Consider the following 16,282-nt stretch of genomic DNA (forward strand, 5'->3'; position numbering starts at 1 on the left):
GAATTCCGATACCGCGAATATCGGCCGATACCCGATATTACAGTATCGGAATGCTCAACACTAGTGATAAGTTTAAATTGAACTCTATATTGGATGGGCAACCAATGCAATGACTGGCACAGGGAAGAGGCATCGGTGTAGCGGTTGGCGAGGAATATGATCCTGGCTGCTGCGTTAAGGACGGATTGGAGAGGGGAGAGTTTAGTAAGAGGGAGACCGATTAGTAGAGCGTTGCAATAGTCAAGACGAGAATGAATAAGAGCTACAGTAAGAGTTTTTGCCGAGTCAAAGGTGAGAAAAGTCCTGATTCTTGAGATGTTTTTGAGGTGTAGATGACATGAACGAGAGAGTGATTTGATGTGAGGAGTGAAAGAAAGATCTGAATAAAAAATGACCCCAAGACAGCGGGCTTGTTGCTGGGGAGTAATGGTCGAGCCACAAACAGAAATGGCAATATCGGGCACAGGTAGGTTAGTGGAGGGAGGAAATACAAGTAGTTCAGTTTTTGACAGATTCAGTTTTAGGTAGAGGGAGGACATAGTGTTAGACACAGCAGAAAGACAATCACTGGTCTTTTGTAGTAATGCAGGGGTGATGTCCGGAGCAGAGGTGTATAATTGGGTGTCATCAGCATAGAGATGGTACTGAAAACCGAATCTGCTGATTGTTTGTCCAATAGGAGCGGTGTATAAGGAGAAAAGAAGGGGGCCTAGGACTGATCCTTCAGGGACCCCGACAATAAGGGGAAGGGGAGAGGAAGAGGAGCCGGCAAAAGACACAGTGAAGGAGCGGTGAGAGAGGTAGGAGGAGAACCAGGAGAGAACAGTGTCCTTGAGGCCAATAGTGCGGAGCATAGTGAGGAGGAGCTGGTGATCCACAGTGTCGAATGCTGCGGAGAGATCCAGGAGAATCAGCAGGGAGTAGTGACCTTTGGATTTAGCTGTTAGTAAATCATTAGAGACTTTAGTGAGGGCAGATTCAAGTAGAATGTAAAGAGCGGAAACCAGATTGTAAAGGGTCAAGAAGAGAGTTGTCTGAGAGATAGTTGATGAGACGGGAGTGGACCAGACGTTCCAGGAGTTTAGAGATAAAGGGAAGATTGGAAACAGGTCTGTAGTTGGCCGTGCAGTTCTGGTCAAGGGATGGTTTTTTAAGTAATGGTTGTATGCTGGCGTGTTTAAAAGAAGAGGGAAAGATACCAGATGAGAGGGAAAGGTTGAAAATTTTTGTTAGGTGAGTGGTGACAGCTGGAGCAAGGGACTGAAGGAGATGTGAGGGAATAGGGTCACTGGTGCAGGTGGTAGGGCGAGAAGATGCAAGGAGCCTGATCACTTCATCTTCCGTGACTGGTTCGAAGTCAGAAAGTGAGCAGGATACAATGTGGCGGGGGAGAGCATGCATAACATTTGGGGATTGGGAGAAAATTTCCTGTCGGATATGGTAAATTTTTTCTTTGAAATAATTGGCCAGATGGTCAGCGCTGAGGTCGGTGGTCGGGGCCTGTGTTGTTTGATTGAGGAGAGAATGAAACGTGTCAAAGAGTCGTTTAGGATTATTGGAAAGTGAGATGATGAGGTTGTTAAAGTAGGTTTGTTTGGAGAGGTGAAGCGCAGAGTTATATGTTTTCAGCATAAATTTATAATGGAGGAAATCTTCAGGCAGATTTGATTTTCTCCACAGCCGTTCAGCGCACCTGGAGTACCTCTGGAGAAGACGTGTTTGAGGCGTGTGCCAGGGTTGTCGCCGTCTATTCTGAATTTTTCTTTGTGTAGGAGGTGCGGCTTCATCCAGGGCGCATAGCATTATTTTGTTATAATGCTTCAATGCAGAGTCGGGACATGATAGGGAGGAGATTGGGGCCAATGAGGATTGAAACCTTTTTATAAATTTCTGGGTGTTAATGGCGCGTAAATTTCTATAAGTGTGGACGGTGGGAGTGTCTTGAGTAGAGTCACAGTTCTTGACAGAGAATGAAAGAAGATTATGGTCAGAGAGTGGAAGGGGAGAGTTAGTAAAGTCATGTACTGAGCAAAGCCGGGAGAAGATCAGGTCCAATGTGTTCCCGTCTTCATGTGTAGGAGAATTAGCAAGCTGTGAAAGGCCGAAGGAGGAGGATAGTGATAAAAGGTGAGCGGCAGATGGGGAAAGTGACTCGCCAATTGGGATGTTAAAATCTCCGATGATTATCGTGGGGATGTCGCAGGATAGAAAATTTGGAAGCCAGGCAGCAAAGTGATCCGGGAATTGACGGGGGCGACCTGAAGGGCGATAGACAACCGCCACTCGCAGGGCGAAGGGCCGGTAGAGTCTTACTGTGTGGGCCTCAAAAGACGGGAAGATAAGGGAGGGTACAGGGGGGATAACCTGAAAAGTACATTTTGTTGAAAGAAGCAGACCAACACCTCCCCCTGATCTGTTGTCAGGTCGCGGGGTATGAGAGAAGTGTAGGCCACCATAGCAGAGAGCTGCCGCGGCGGTGGTGTCCGACTGCTGGATCCAGGTTTCAGTGAGAGCCAGAAGGTTGAGGGAATTAGAGAGGAAAAAGTCATGGATGTAAGAGAGTTTATTACATGCTGAGTGCGCATTCCAAAGGGCACAGTCAAATGAGACAGAAGATATGCAGGGAATATTATGAGATTAGCAGGGTTTCTGAATGTAACAGGGAAAGCGTTAGTGTTATTATTACTGGAGGGTCCTGGGTTTTGAGAAATATCACCTGCGACTAATAGAAGGAAGATACAGAGAGTGAGCAGATGGTTGAGTGATTTGTGAGAGCGTTTCCTGTGTTGTATGGTGGGAATGAATGGATCTGCGTGGTATAACATTGTGAAGAGAGCATGACAACTGTACATAGGAGAAGAGAGGAGAGAGGGGTTAATATGGATGAAGTGTGCAGAATTTGTGGGAGAAGGGTGGATGTGGATGATTGTAGCAGCCAGAATATAAATGGCACAGATACAAATGGTGAATACTGTTTGCCAAAAAGATGACCTGGAAGCAAGTTTGTTTAATTGTCTTGCATGTCTTATTTGTCTCCTGCCCTGTCCAACTGCTATCTTCTAACTGCCGCGGCACTTTGATAAATTATGGCACTTCGATAAAGTATGCATAAATGTTATATGCATAAATGCCCCCGCATAAATGCTGCCCCTTGACTATGTCTCAATATATAGGGACGTATCTGCTTAGATCTACACAGATTTAACTCATTAGCAATCAATCACTAGGTTAAGACAACAGGAGACCATAAACTGCAGGAAACCAAAAAAACAGACTGGCAACTCTACATGGATCATAAAATTTTAAAGTAAGTGTGATGACCTTAAAGTATCATGGATTAAACAATGTAGAGGAGGGAGAAATATATACCAGTGAAAGGCTGCAGAGCATTGCATGGAGGAACAAGGCAGTTTTCAGGATAGATCACACATAGGAGTGACTATGTATGTGACTATATAACTACTGTAATACTGCTCCTATGTACAAGAATATAACTACTATAATACTGCCTCCTATGTACAAGAATATAACTACTATAATACTGCCCCTTTGTACAAGAATATAACTACTATAATACTGCTCCTATGTACAAGAATATAACTACTATAATACTGCCTCCTATGTATAAGAATATAACTACTATAATACTGCTCCTATATACAAGAATATAACTACTATAATACTGCTCCTATGTACAAGAATATAACTACTATAATACTGCCCCCTATGTACAAGAATATAACTACTATACTACTGCTCCCATGTATAAGAATATAACTACTATAATACTGCCCCCTATGTACAAGAATATAACTACTATAATACTGCTCCTATGTCCAAGAATATAACTACTATAATACTGCCCCCTATGTACAAGAATATAACTACTATACTACTGCTCCTATGTATAAGAATATAACTACTATAATACTGCCCCCTATGTACAGGAATATAACTACTATACTACTGCTCCTATGTACAAGAATATAACTACTATAATACTGCTCCTATGTACAAGAATATAACTACTATAAAGATCTTTTTATTTAAAAACTGACATCCAAATATTACAGAATAATTACATTAAAATCACAAAATAATAAATATTACAGAAAATAAATACTGTGTTGTTACATCACTTACACAATATTAGCTAACATTGATAAATCCGGCTACATGAATGTTCCTCCAGTTCACATTACCTGAGTTAATCTTTATATCCTTCTTATACACTGACTTGAGACTTTCCAGGATCTTATACCTGACAGTATCACAGGACAGGACCTCCATATTGATGAGCAGGCAGCACCGTGCCCACCACAGATGATAGATGGTCACCACATTTATTACATATAGTGAGCTTCTGTTATACGCCCTGAGCTCAGGTTGGAAGTCTCCGTACAGCAGCTGACCATACGACTGTCCCACCAGGTGCGGTAACTTTAGGGACAAGGACACACACTCCCATACCTGCATACTGAAGGGACACTCTAGAAGCAGATGTTCCATGGTCTCCTGTATATGGGGACACTCTTCTCTAGGACAGGATCTGTCTGATACATTCCTGCACTTTAGGTTGTCTCTGACGTACATCTTACAATGGAGCCCCAGCCACGTCACGTCTCTCATATGAGGGGGGACTCTGGGATCTAGCACATTTTTTGCAGCCTGTTTTACACTTATACTTGGGGCGCCCCTCAGTTGTACATGGACACTAAAGTGAGATGACAGAACGTTCTTATACAGCTCCTTCCTACTGAGCTGCCTGATGTCCTCATACAGGATCCTCCATCTAATGACCTTACTTATTACATGGACACCATACCAAGAAACATTATTCTTTAGTCGGCTTGAGATTCTCTTGATGGGGTCCCCTACTGACCACACGGACACAAACTGCTGGATCTGGCCCTTAACCCCTTAATAACATCTGACGTACTAATACGCGTCTGTGCCCTGGGACTTAAGAGCCAGACCCGTATTAGTACGTCATTGCGATCGCGCGCGCACACAGGCTGTGCGGGCGCGATCGCCGCCGGGTGTCAGCTGATTGTCACAGCTGACACCCGGTACTATGTGCAGGGAGCGGTCCTGCACCGCTCCCAGCACATTAACCCCCGCGATCGAAGTCGATCGCGGCATTGCGGGGGCAAGGGGAGGTGATCGGCGATACTCACCTCCTCTTCCGGCTTCCAGCGCAGTCTGCAAAGGCTTCCCGGGTGTTGCCATGACGACCCGATGTCGTCATGACAACATCCGGGTCACCAGAGAGCAGGAAGATTGCTTGGACATGCGCAGTGCATCTCCAAGCAATCTTCACACTGTGCACTTCTGACAGCCTTCATGGCATAGGGATGGTGCTCCATTCCTGTGCCATGCAGGCGATCAGAAAAAAAAAAGTGAAAGTCCCAGAGTGGGACAAAGTAATAAAGTGTATAAACTGTGTGAAAGTGGGAAAAAAAAAAAAAAATGTGCAAAAATATTATAAAAAAATAAAAAAAATAATACACCAAAAATAAAAATATAATGTACCCATCAATAAATATTATTATAAAAAAAACAAAAAAAAAACAATAAAAGAACACATATTTGGTATCGCCGCGTCCGGAACAACCTGACCTATAAAACTGTCCCACTAGTTAACCCCTTCAGTGAACACGGTAAAAAAAAACAAAAAAAAACAATGCTTTATCACCATACCGCCAAACAAAAAGTAGAATAACACGCGATCAAAAAGACGCATATAAATAAAAATGATACCGCTGAAAACGTCATCTCGTCCCGCAAAAAACAAGCCGCCATACACCTCCATCAGCCGAAAAATAAAAAAGTTATAGCTCTCAGAATAAAGCGATACTAAAAAATATTTTTTTCTATAAAATAGCTTTTATTGTGTATAAGCGCCAAAACATAGAAAAATGATACAAATGTGGTACCGCTGTAAACGTACTGACCCGAAGAATAAAGCTACCTCATCAATTTTACCACACGCGGAACAGAATAAAAAAAAAAAAAAAAAACAATTCCTGAATTGTTGGTTTTTGTTTATTCTGCCTCCCAAAAATCGGAATAGAAAGCGATCAAAAAATGTTACGTGCCTGAAAATGGCACCAATAAGAACGTCAAGTCATCCCGCAAAAAACGAGCCGTCACATGACTGTCTGCCAAAATCTGGAAAAATTATAGCTCTCAAAATATGGCGATGCAAAAACTAGATTTTACAAAAAATGCGTCTTTTAGTGTGTGACAGCTGTCAGTCATAAAAACCCCATATGACTCTGGCATTGCTGTAATCACACCGACCCGAAGAATAAAGTCGTCTAATCACTTATACCGCACAAGGAACGGCGTCAAAAATAAACTCTTGGGTTAGGATTGGGCTAGGTTTGGGGCTAGGGTTGTGCTGGGGCTAGGGTTGTGCTGGGGCTAGGGTTGTGCTGGGGCTAGGGTTGTGCTAGGGTTAGGGTTGTGCTAGGGCTAGGGTTGTGCTAGGGCTAGGGCTGGGGTTGGGATTTTTTTCAAAAGTAAGAAAAAAAGATGACGATATGGCGACTAGTGTTGAGAGCAAGTGCTCGCTACTTGAGTTTGCATCGGGTGCTCTGGTATGCATTGAGTATCGTGGGTATTTGAGTGACATGCTCGAGTCTCTGCCCCATATGCTTCGCGGCCAAAAAACTTTACGGGGATTGCCTGCCATGCACGAGCGATCCCCGCATGTTTTTTTTTGGGTGTCTAATAACCGTGAAACATGCGGAGCAGGGACTCGAGCATGTCACTCGAGCACACGCTGTACATGGTGCATACCTGAGTACCCGATGCAAACTCAAGTAGCGAGCACTTGCGCTCAAGAATAATGACAACTTATTCAATATGATGACCTAATGTAAACAAATTCTGTGCCGTACCTCTGGGTTCAAAATGTTCACTATACACCTTAATAAAATCCTTGAGGGGTATAGTTTCCAAAATGGGGACACTTGTGGGGGAGCTCCACTGTTTAGGCACATCACGGGCTCTCCAAACACGACATGGTGTCCGCTAACAAATTGAATGGAAAATCGGCTCAAATTGTTAGCGGACGCCATGTTGCGTTTGGAGAGCCCCTGTGTGCCCAACATTATTACGAATCAATTTGTGAAGCACCTGGGGGTTCCAAGTGCTCACTATGCATCTAGATAGGTGCCTTGGGGGGTCTAGTTTCCAAAATGGGGTCACTTGTGGGGGAGCTCCAATGTTTGGGCACGCAGGGACTCTCTAAATGCAACATGGTATCCGCTAACAAATTGAATGGAAAATCGGCTCAAATTGTTAGCGGACACCACATTGCGTTTGGAGAGCCCCTCTGTGCCCAAACTTTGGAGCTCCCCGACAAGTGACCCCATTTTGGAAACTAGACCCCCCAAGGCACCTATCTAGATGCATAGTGAGCACTTGAAATCCCCAGGTGCTTCACAAATTGATTCGTAAAAATGAAAAAGTGAAAAAAAAAACACTTTTTCATTTTTATGAATCAATTTGTGAAGCACCTGGGGTTCCAAGTGCTCACTATGAATCTAGATAGGTGCCTTGGGGGGTCTAGTTTCCAAAATGGGGTCACTTGTGGGGGAGCTCCAATGTTTGGGCACACAGGGACTCTCCAAATGCAACATGATATCCGCTAACAAATTGTCGGCTCAAATTGCAGCATCCATTAGTACCTCAGACTCTGGGGCAGGTTCACTGATACTGTGACTTCTGTCCTCATCCATACCAGCTTCTGGGACATCAGAACCTCTGGTGACATCTTCCTGAATAACTTCTGAGGAGGTCTGGCCATTATATTTATTGTGTTCTGCATACCGGCAATCCTGGAACGTATGCCCTGGTTCTGAGCACAGATTACAGATGACGGGTCCTGTGCATTTGTCTTTTATGTGGACAGTCAGGTCATACAATGAGCATGTGATACGAGAGCTGTTTATGGCGAGATGCCGGCCCCCACATCTATGGCACAGCCGTGGCTGACCTGGGTAGTAGCAGATCCCCCTCTCTGAGGCCAGGTAGAAGGAGTGCGGCAGGTGTCTGGTCACACCGCTCTCTTGTATCAGCTGGATTTTCACTGTATATCCTCCATTCCATATCTGCTCCTCATCATAGATCTTGTCGGGATGACTTCTCACTATGCACTGCTGGTTCAGCCAGTGCTGCAGATCCGCCACCGCCACCACCTCAGACTGGAACAGGACAGTGGCCGTTATCTCCTGCGGCTTAGACAGCTGGATACAATGCAGATGATCCCAGATCTTATCTTCTCTGGTGTCATTATAGATCTTCCAGAACAAATCCAGATCGCACTGGAGCTTAAAGCTGATGTCATAGATCCTGCTGGATGGGATATGGATCAGAGCGTAGACCTCAGACGCATTTTATCCTGACTGCGTTTGGGGGGTTCACTGGTCTGGTGACATTACAGAACAGTCTCCTGAACTGATGGTCAGCAGGTGGATCAGTGCTGGAATTTTCCCCAGCCGCAGGTGGATCAGTGCTGGAGATCTCCACCGCTGCTGGAGGATCAGTGCTGGAGCTCTCCCCAGTCCTATGATTACTGACACCTGACTGTGCTGCAACAACGCCCAGATCTACCACTGATTGCTGCACAGTATTGTCTCCATTCTCTGACATGGAGGGTTCAGAGTCCATTATAATATTTGTATTATCTGTTCCAGACAGACATTCACTAGCACCAGTGAGCGGGGTCTCACTCACAGCGCTGAGGGGGGTCTCACTCACAGTATCAGTACAGGGTGCACTTTCTTTCTCACTCTCGGGAGCTGTGCTCACTTCATTGCTGCATACAGAGGTCACTGCAGTTAACCCCTCGTTTGCTGGAACACTTTCCTCTGCAGCATTTTCTAGTGTCTCGGACCCCTCACATAGTGCCCCTGATATCAGTGCAGCACTTCTCACTGGGCTTCCTTGCTCCACAATGCTGTACACAGTTTTATATTTAATGTACTTATTCCCAATAAAGCGTTTTCTGCTCACAGACTGGGCTCTGGATTCTTTCTTTTTCTCTTTAGCCCAAGTCTCCTTTCTGGGCACAGAGTTTAAACCTTTCTCCAGTTTTTCTTTCCTGATCAGCAGCTCTCGGCTGCAATCATCCAGACACTCACACTTCATCAGTTTTACCTTAAGATCAGTCTCTTTCTTAATTTCTTCTTTTAGTTTGCTGATTTGCAATTCCAGCTTAAATAAACTTTGCCTTGTAACTTTATCATTTAATCCTCCAACATAACAAGCAGGTTTAGAAGACTCATCAGCCACCATCTCCAGCTTCCGATTACCATCAGGTGCAGGCTGCAGGCCAGACTCCAGGCCAGGGGCTTTCCCTGGATCATCAGCCCAGCTCCCCTCCCCTCCACCTGGGTCAGAAGCCATGCCTCCGCCCTGCTGGGAGCTCACAATAACAAGTCTATTCTCTCCTATGTACAAGAATAGAACTACTATAATACTGCACCTATGTACAAGAATATAACTACTATAATAATACTTCTCCTATGTACAAGAATATAACTACAATAATACTGCCTCCTATGTACAAGAAAATAACTACTATAATACTGCCCCCTATGTACAAGAATATAACTACTATAATACTGCTCCTATGTACAAGAATATAACTACAATAATACTGCTCCCTATGTACAAGAATATAACTACTATAATCCTGCTCCTATGTACAAGAATATAACTACAATAATACTTCCTCCTATGTACAAAAATATAACTATAATAATACTGCCCCCTATGTACAAGAATATAACTACTATAATACTGCTCCCTATGTACAAGAATATAACTACTATAATACTGCTCCTATGTACAAGAATATATCTACTATAATACTGCTCCTATGTACAAAAATATAACTACTATAATACTGCCTCCTATGTACAAGAATATAACTACTATAATACTGCTCCTATGTACAAGAATATAACTACAATAATACTGCTCCCTATGTACAAGAATATAACTACTATAATACTGCTCCTATGTACAAGAATATAACTACAATAATACTGCTCCCTATGTACAAGAATATAACTACTATTATCCTGCTCCTATGTACAAGAATATAACTACAATAATGCTTCTCCTATGTACAAGAATATAACTACAATAATACTTCCTCCTATGTACAAAAATATAACTATAATAATACTGCCCCCTATGTACAAGAATTTAACTACAATTATAGCCCCCTATGTACAACAATATAACTACTATAATACTGTCCCTATGTACAAGAATAGAACTACTATAATACTGCCCCCTATGTACAAGAATATAACTACTATAATACTGCTTCTATGTGCAAGAATATAACTACTATAATACTGCTCCTATGTACAAGAATATAACTACTATAATACTGCCCCCTATGTACAAGAATATAACTACTATAATACTTCTCCTATGTACAAGAATATAACTACAATAATACTTCCTCCTATGTACAAAAATATAACTATAATAATACTGCCCCCTTTGTACAAGAATATAACTACAATTATACTGCTCCCTATGGACAAGAATATGACTACTATAATACTGCTCCTATGTACAAGAATATAACTACTATAATACTGCCCCCTATGTACAGGAATATAACTACTATAATACTGCCCCCTATGTACAAGAATATAACTACCATAATAATGCTCCTATGTACAAGAATATAACTACTTTAATAGTGCTCCTATGTACAAAAATATAACTTCTATTATACTGCTCCCTATGTACAAGAATATAACTAATATAATACTGCCCTCTATGTACAAGAATATAAATACTATAATACTGCTCCTATGTGCAAGAATGTAACTACTATAATACTGCCTCCTATGTACAGGAATATAACAACTATAATACTGCCTCCTATGTACAGGAATATAACTACTATAATACTGCTTCTATGTACAAGAATATAACTACTATAATACTGCCTCCTATGTACAGGAATATAACTACTATAATTCTGCCCCTATGTACAAGAATATAACTACTATAATACTGCCTCCTATGTACAGGAATATAACTACTATAATACTGCTCCTATGTACAGGAATATAACTACTATAATACTGCCCCTATGTGCAAGGATATAACTACTATAAAACTGCCCTATGTACAAGAATATAACTACTATAGTACTGCTCCTATGTACAAGAACATATCTACTATAATACTGCCCCCTATGTACAAGAATATAACTACTATAATACTGCTCGCTATGTACAAGAATATAACTAATATAACACTGCCCTATGTACAAGAATATAACTACTATAACACTGCCCCCTATGTACAAGAATATAACTACTATAATAATGTCCCCTACGTACAAGAATATAACTGCTATAATACTGCTCCTATGTACAAGAATATAACTACACTAATACTGCTCCTATGTACAAGAATATAACTACTATAATACTACCCCTATGTACAAGAATATAACTCCTATAATACTCCCCCTATGTACAAGAATATAACTACTATACTACTGCCCCTATGTACAAGATTATAACTACTATAATACGGCCCCCTATGTAAAAGATTATAACTACTATAATACTGCCCCTATGTACAAGAATATAACTACTATAATACTGCTCCCTATGTACAAGAATATAACTACTGTAATACTGCTTCTATGTACAAGAATTAAACTACTATAATACTATCCCTATGTACAAGAATATAACTACTATAATACTGCTCCAATGTACAAGAATATAACTACTATAATGCTGTTCCTATGTACAATATATCTACTGTAATACTGCCCACTATGTACAAGAATATAACTACTATAATACTGCTCCTATGTACAAGAATATAACTACTGTAATACTGCTCCTATGTACAAGAATATAACTACTATAATACTACCCCTGTGTACAAGAATATAACTACTATAATACTGCCCCTATGTACAAAAATATAACTTTTATCATACTGCTCCCTGTGTAAAAGAATATAACTACTATAATACTGCTCCAATGTACAAGAATATAACTACTATAATGCTGTTCCTATGTACAAGAATATATCTACTGTAATACTGCCCACTATGTACAAGAATATAACTACTATAATACTGCTCCTATGTACAAGAATATAACTACTGTAATACTGCTCCTATGTACAAGAATATAACTACTATAATACTACCCCTGTGTACAAGAATATAACTACTATAATACTGCCCCTATGTACAAAAATATAACTATTATCATACTGCTCCCTGTGTAAAAGAATATAACTACTATAATACTGCCCCCTTTGTACAGGAATATAACTACTATAATACTGCCCCTATGTACAAGAATATAACTACTGTAATACTGCTCCTATGTACAAGAATATAACTACTATAATACTGCCCCCTATGTACAGGAATATAACTACTATAATACTGCCCCTATGTACAAGAATATAACTACTGTAATACTGCCCCTATGTACAAGAATATAACTACTATAATACTACCCCTATGTACAAGAATATAACTTAACTACTAAAATACTACCGCTATGTACAAGAATATAACTACTAGAATACTTCCCCCTATGTACAAGAATATAACTACTATAATACTGCCCCCTATGTACAAGAATATAGCTACTATAATACTGCCCCCTACGTACAAGAATATAACTACTATAATACTGCTCCTATGTACAAGAATATAACTACTGTAATACTGCTCCTATGTACAAGTATATAACGACTATAATACTGCCCCTATGTACAAGAATATAACTACTATCATACTGCTCCCTATGTAAAATAATATAACTACTTTAATACTGCCCCCTTTGTACAGGAATAAAACTACAATAATACTGCCCCTATGTACAAGAATATAACTACTATAATACTGCCCCCTATGTACAAGAATATAACTACTATAATACTGCCCCCTATGTACAGGAATATAACTACTATAATACTGCCCCTATGTACAAGAATATAACTACTGTAATACTGCCCCTATGTACAAGAATATAACTACTATAATACTACCCCTATGTACAAGAATATAACTACTATAATACCGCCCCCTATGTACAAGAATATAACTATTATAATACTGCCCCTATGTACAAGAATATAACTACTATAATACTGCTCCTATGTACAAGAATATAACTACTATAATACTACCCCTATGTACAAGAATATAACTCCTATAATACTGCCCCTATGTACAAGAATATAACTCCTATAATACTGCCCCTATGTACAAGAATATAACTTAACTACTAAAATACTACCGCTATGTACAAGAATATAACTACTATAATACTGCCCCCTATGTACAAGAATATAACTACTATAATACTGCCCCTATGTACAAGAATATAACTACTATAATACTGCTCCTATGTACAAGAATATAACTACTAAAATACTACCGCTATGTACAAGAATATAACTACTATAATACTGCCCCCTATGTACAAGAATATAACTACTATAATACTGCCCCCTATGTACAAGAATATAACTACTATAATACTGCCCCCTATGTACAAGAATATAACTACTATAATACTGCCCATATGTACAAGAATATAACTACTATAATACTGCCCCTATGTGCAAGAATAACTGCTATAATACTGCTTCCTATGTATAAGAATATAACTACTATAATACTGCCCCCTATGTACAAGAATATAACTACTATAATACTGCCCCTATGTGCAAGAATATAACTACAATAATGCTGCCCCTATGTACAAGAATATAACTACTATAATACTGCCCCCTATGTACAAGAATATCACTACTATACTACTGCCCCTATGTACAAGAATATAACTTCTTTAATACTGCCCCCTATGTACAAGAATATAACTACTATAATACTGCCCATATGTACAAGAATATAACTACTATAATTGTGCCCCCTATATACAAGAATATAACTACTATAATTGTGCCCCCTATGTACAAGAATATAACTACTATAATACTGCTTCCTATGTACAAGAATATAACTACTATAATACTGCCCCCTATGTACAAGAATATAACTACTATAACACTGCCCCCTATGTACAAGAATATAACTACTATAATAATGTCCCCTACGTACAAGAATATAACTGCTATAATACTGCTCCTATGTACAAGAATATAACTACACTAATACTGCTCCTATGTACAAGAATATAACTACTATAATACTACCCCTATGTACAAGAATATAACTCCTATAATACTCCCCCTATGTACAAGAATATAACTACTATACTACTGCCCCTATGTACAAGATTATAACTACTATAATACGGCCCCCTATGTAAAAGATTATAACTACTATAATACTGCCCCTATGTACAAGAATATAACTACTATAATACTGCTCCCTATGTACAAGAATATAACTACTGTAATACTGCTTCTATGTACAAGAATTAAACTACTATAATACTATCCCTATGTACAAGAATATAACTACTATAATACTGCTCCAATGTACAAGAATATAACTACTATAATGCTGTTCCTATGTACAATATATCTACTGTAATACTGCCCACTATGTACAAGAATATAACTACTATAATACTGCTCCTATGTACAAGAATATAACTACTGTAATACTGCTCCTATGTACAAGAATATAACTACTATAATACTACCCCTGTGTACAAGAATATAACTACTATAATACTGCCCCTATGTACAAAAATATAACTTTTATCATACTGCTCCCTGTGTAAAAGAATATAACTACTATAATACTGCTCCAATGTACAAGAATATAACTACTATAATGCTGTTCCTATGTACAAGAATATATCTACTGTAATACTGCCCACTATGTACAAGAATATAACTACTATAATACTGCTCCTATGTACAAGAATATAACTACTGTAATACTGCTCCTATGTACAAGAATATAACTACTATAATACTACCCCTGTGTACAAGAATATAACTACTATAATACTGCCCCTATGTACAAAAATATAACTATTATCATACTGCTCCCTGTGTAAAAGAATATAACTACTATAATACTGCCCCCTTTGTACAGGAATATAACTACTATAATACTGCCCCTATGTACAAGAATATAACTACTGTAATACTGCTCCTATGTACAAGAATATAACTACTATAATACTGCCCCCTATGTACAGGAATATAACTACTATAATACTGCCCCTATGTACAAGAATATAACTACTGTAATACTGCCCCTATGTACAAGAATATAACTACTATAATACTACCCCTATGTACAAGAATATAACTTAACTACTAAAATACTACCGCTATGTACAAGAATATAACTACTAGAATACTTCCCCCTATGTACAAGAATATAACTACTATAATACTGCCCCCTATGTACAAGAATATAGCTACTATAATACTGCCCCCTACGTACAAGAATATAACTACTATAATACTGCTCCTATGTACAAGAATATAACTACTGTAATACTGCTCCTATGTACAAGTATATAACGACTATAATACTGCCCCTATGTACAAGAATATAACTACTATCATACTGCTCCCTATGTAAAATAATATAACTACTTTAATACTGCCCCCTTTGTACAGGAATAAAACTACAATAATACTGCCCCTATGTACAAGAATATAACTACTATAATACTGCCCCCTATGTACAAGAATATAACTACTATAATACTGCCCCCTATGTACAGGAATATAACTACTATAATACTGCCCCTATGTACAAGAATATAACTACTGTAATACTGCCCCTATGTACAAGAATATAACTACTATAATACTACCCCTATGTACAAGAATATAACTACTATAATACCGCCCCCTATGTACAAGAATATAACTATTATAATACTGCCCCTATGTACAAGAATATAACTACTATAATACTGCTCCTATGTACAAGAATATAACTACTATAATACTACCCCTATGTACAAGAATATAACTCCTATAATACTGCCCCTATGTACAAGAATATAACTCCTATAATACTGCCCCTATGTACAAGAATATAACTTAACTACTAAAATACTACCGCTATGTACAAGAATATAACTACTATAATACTGCCCCCTATGTACAAGAATATAACTACTATAATACTGCCCCTATATACAAGAATATAACTACTATAATACTGCTCCTATGTACAAGAATATAACTACTAAAATACTACCGCTATGTACAAGAATATAACTACTATAATACTGCCCCCTATGTACAAGAA

General features: G+C 39.1%; 1 protein-coding gene across 3 annotated transcripts in view; it reads left to right on the forward strand.

Annotated features, from left to right (window-relative positions):
- Positions 1 to 975: 975 nt before the first annotated feature.
- Positions 976 to 16,282, forward strand: part of GRAP (GRB2 related adaptor protein) — a 132,818-nt gene continuing 117,511 nt past the window's right edge. For 2 of the 3 annotated variants that reach the window (XM_073648454.1, XM_073648451.1), the window contains exon 1: positions 978 to 1,109. The gene's annotated coding sequence lies outside the window, so the exon portion shown is untranslated. Of the gene's footprint in view, positions 1,110 to 16,282 lie in introns of all 3 variants that reach the window. The other variant, XM_073648452.1, reaches the window with a different exon arrangement.

The sequence above is a fragment of the Phyllobates terribilis genome, unplaced genomic scaffold (genome assembly GCF_046119375.1).
Source record: "Phyllobates terribilis strain yellow unplaced genomic scaffold, ASM4611937v1 Scaffold_9__5_contigs__length_417890890, whole genome shotgun sequence".
NCBI lineage: Eukaryota > Metazoa > Chordata > Amphibia > Anura > Dendrobatidae > Phyllobates > Phyllobates terribilis.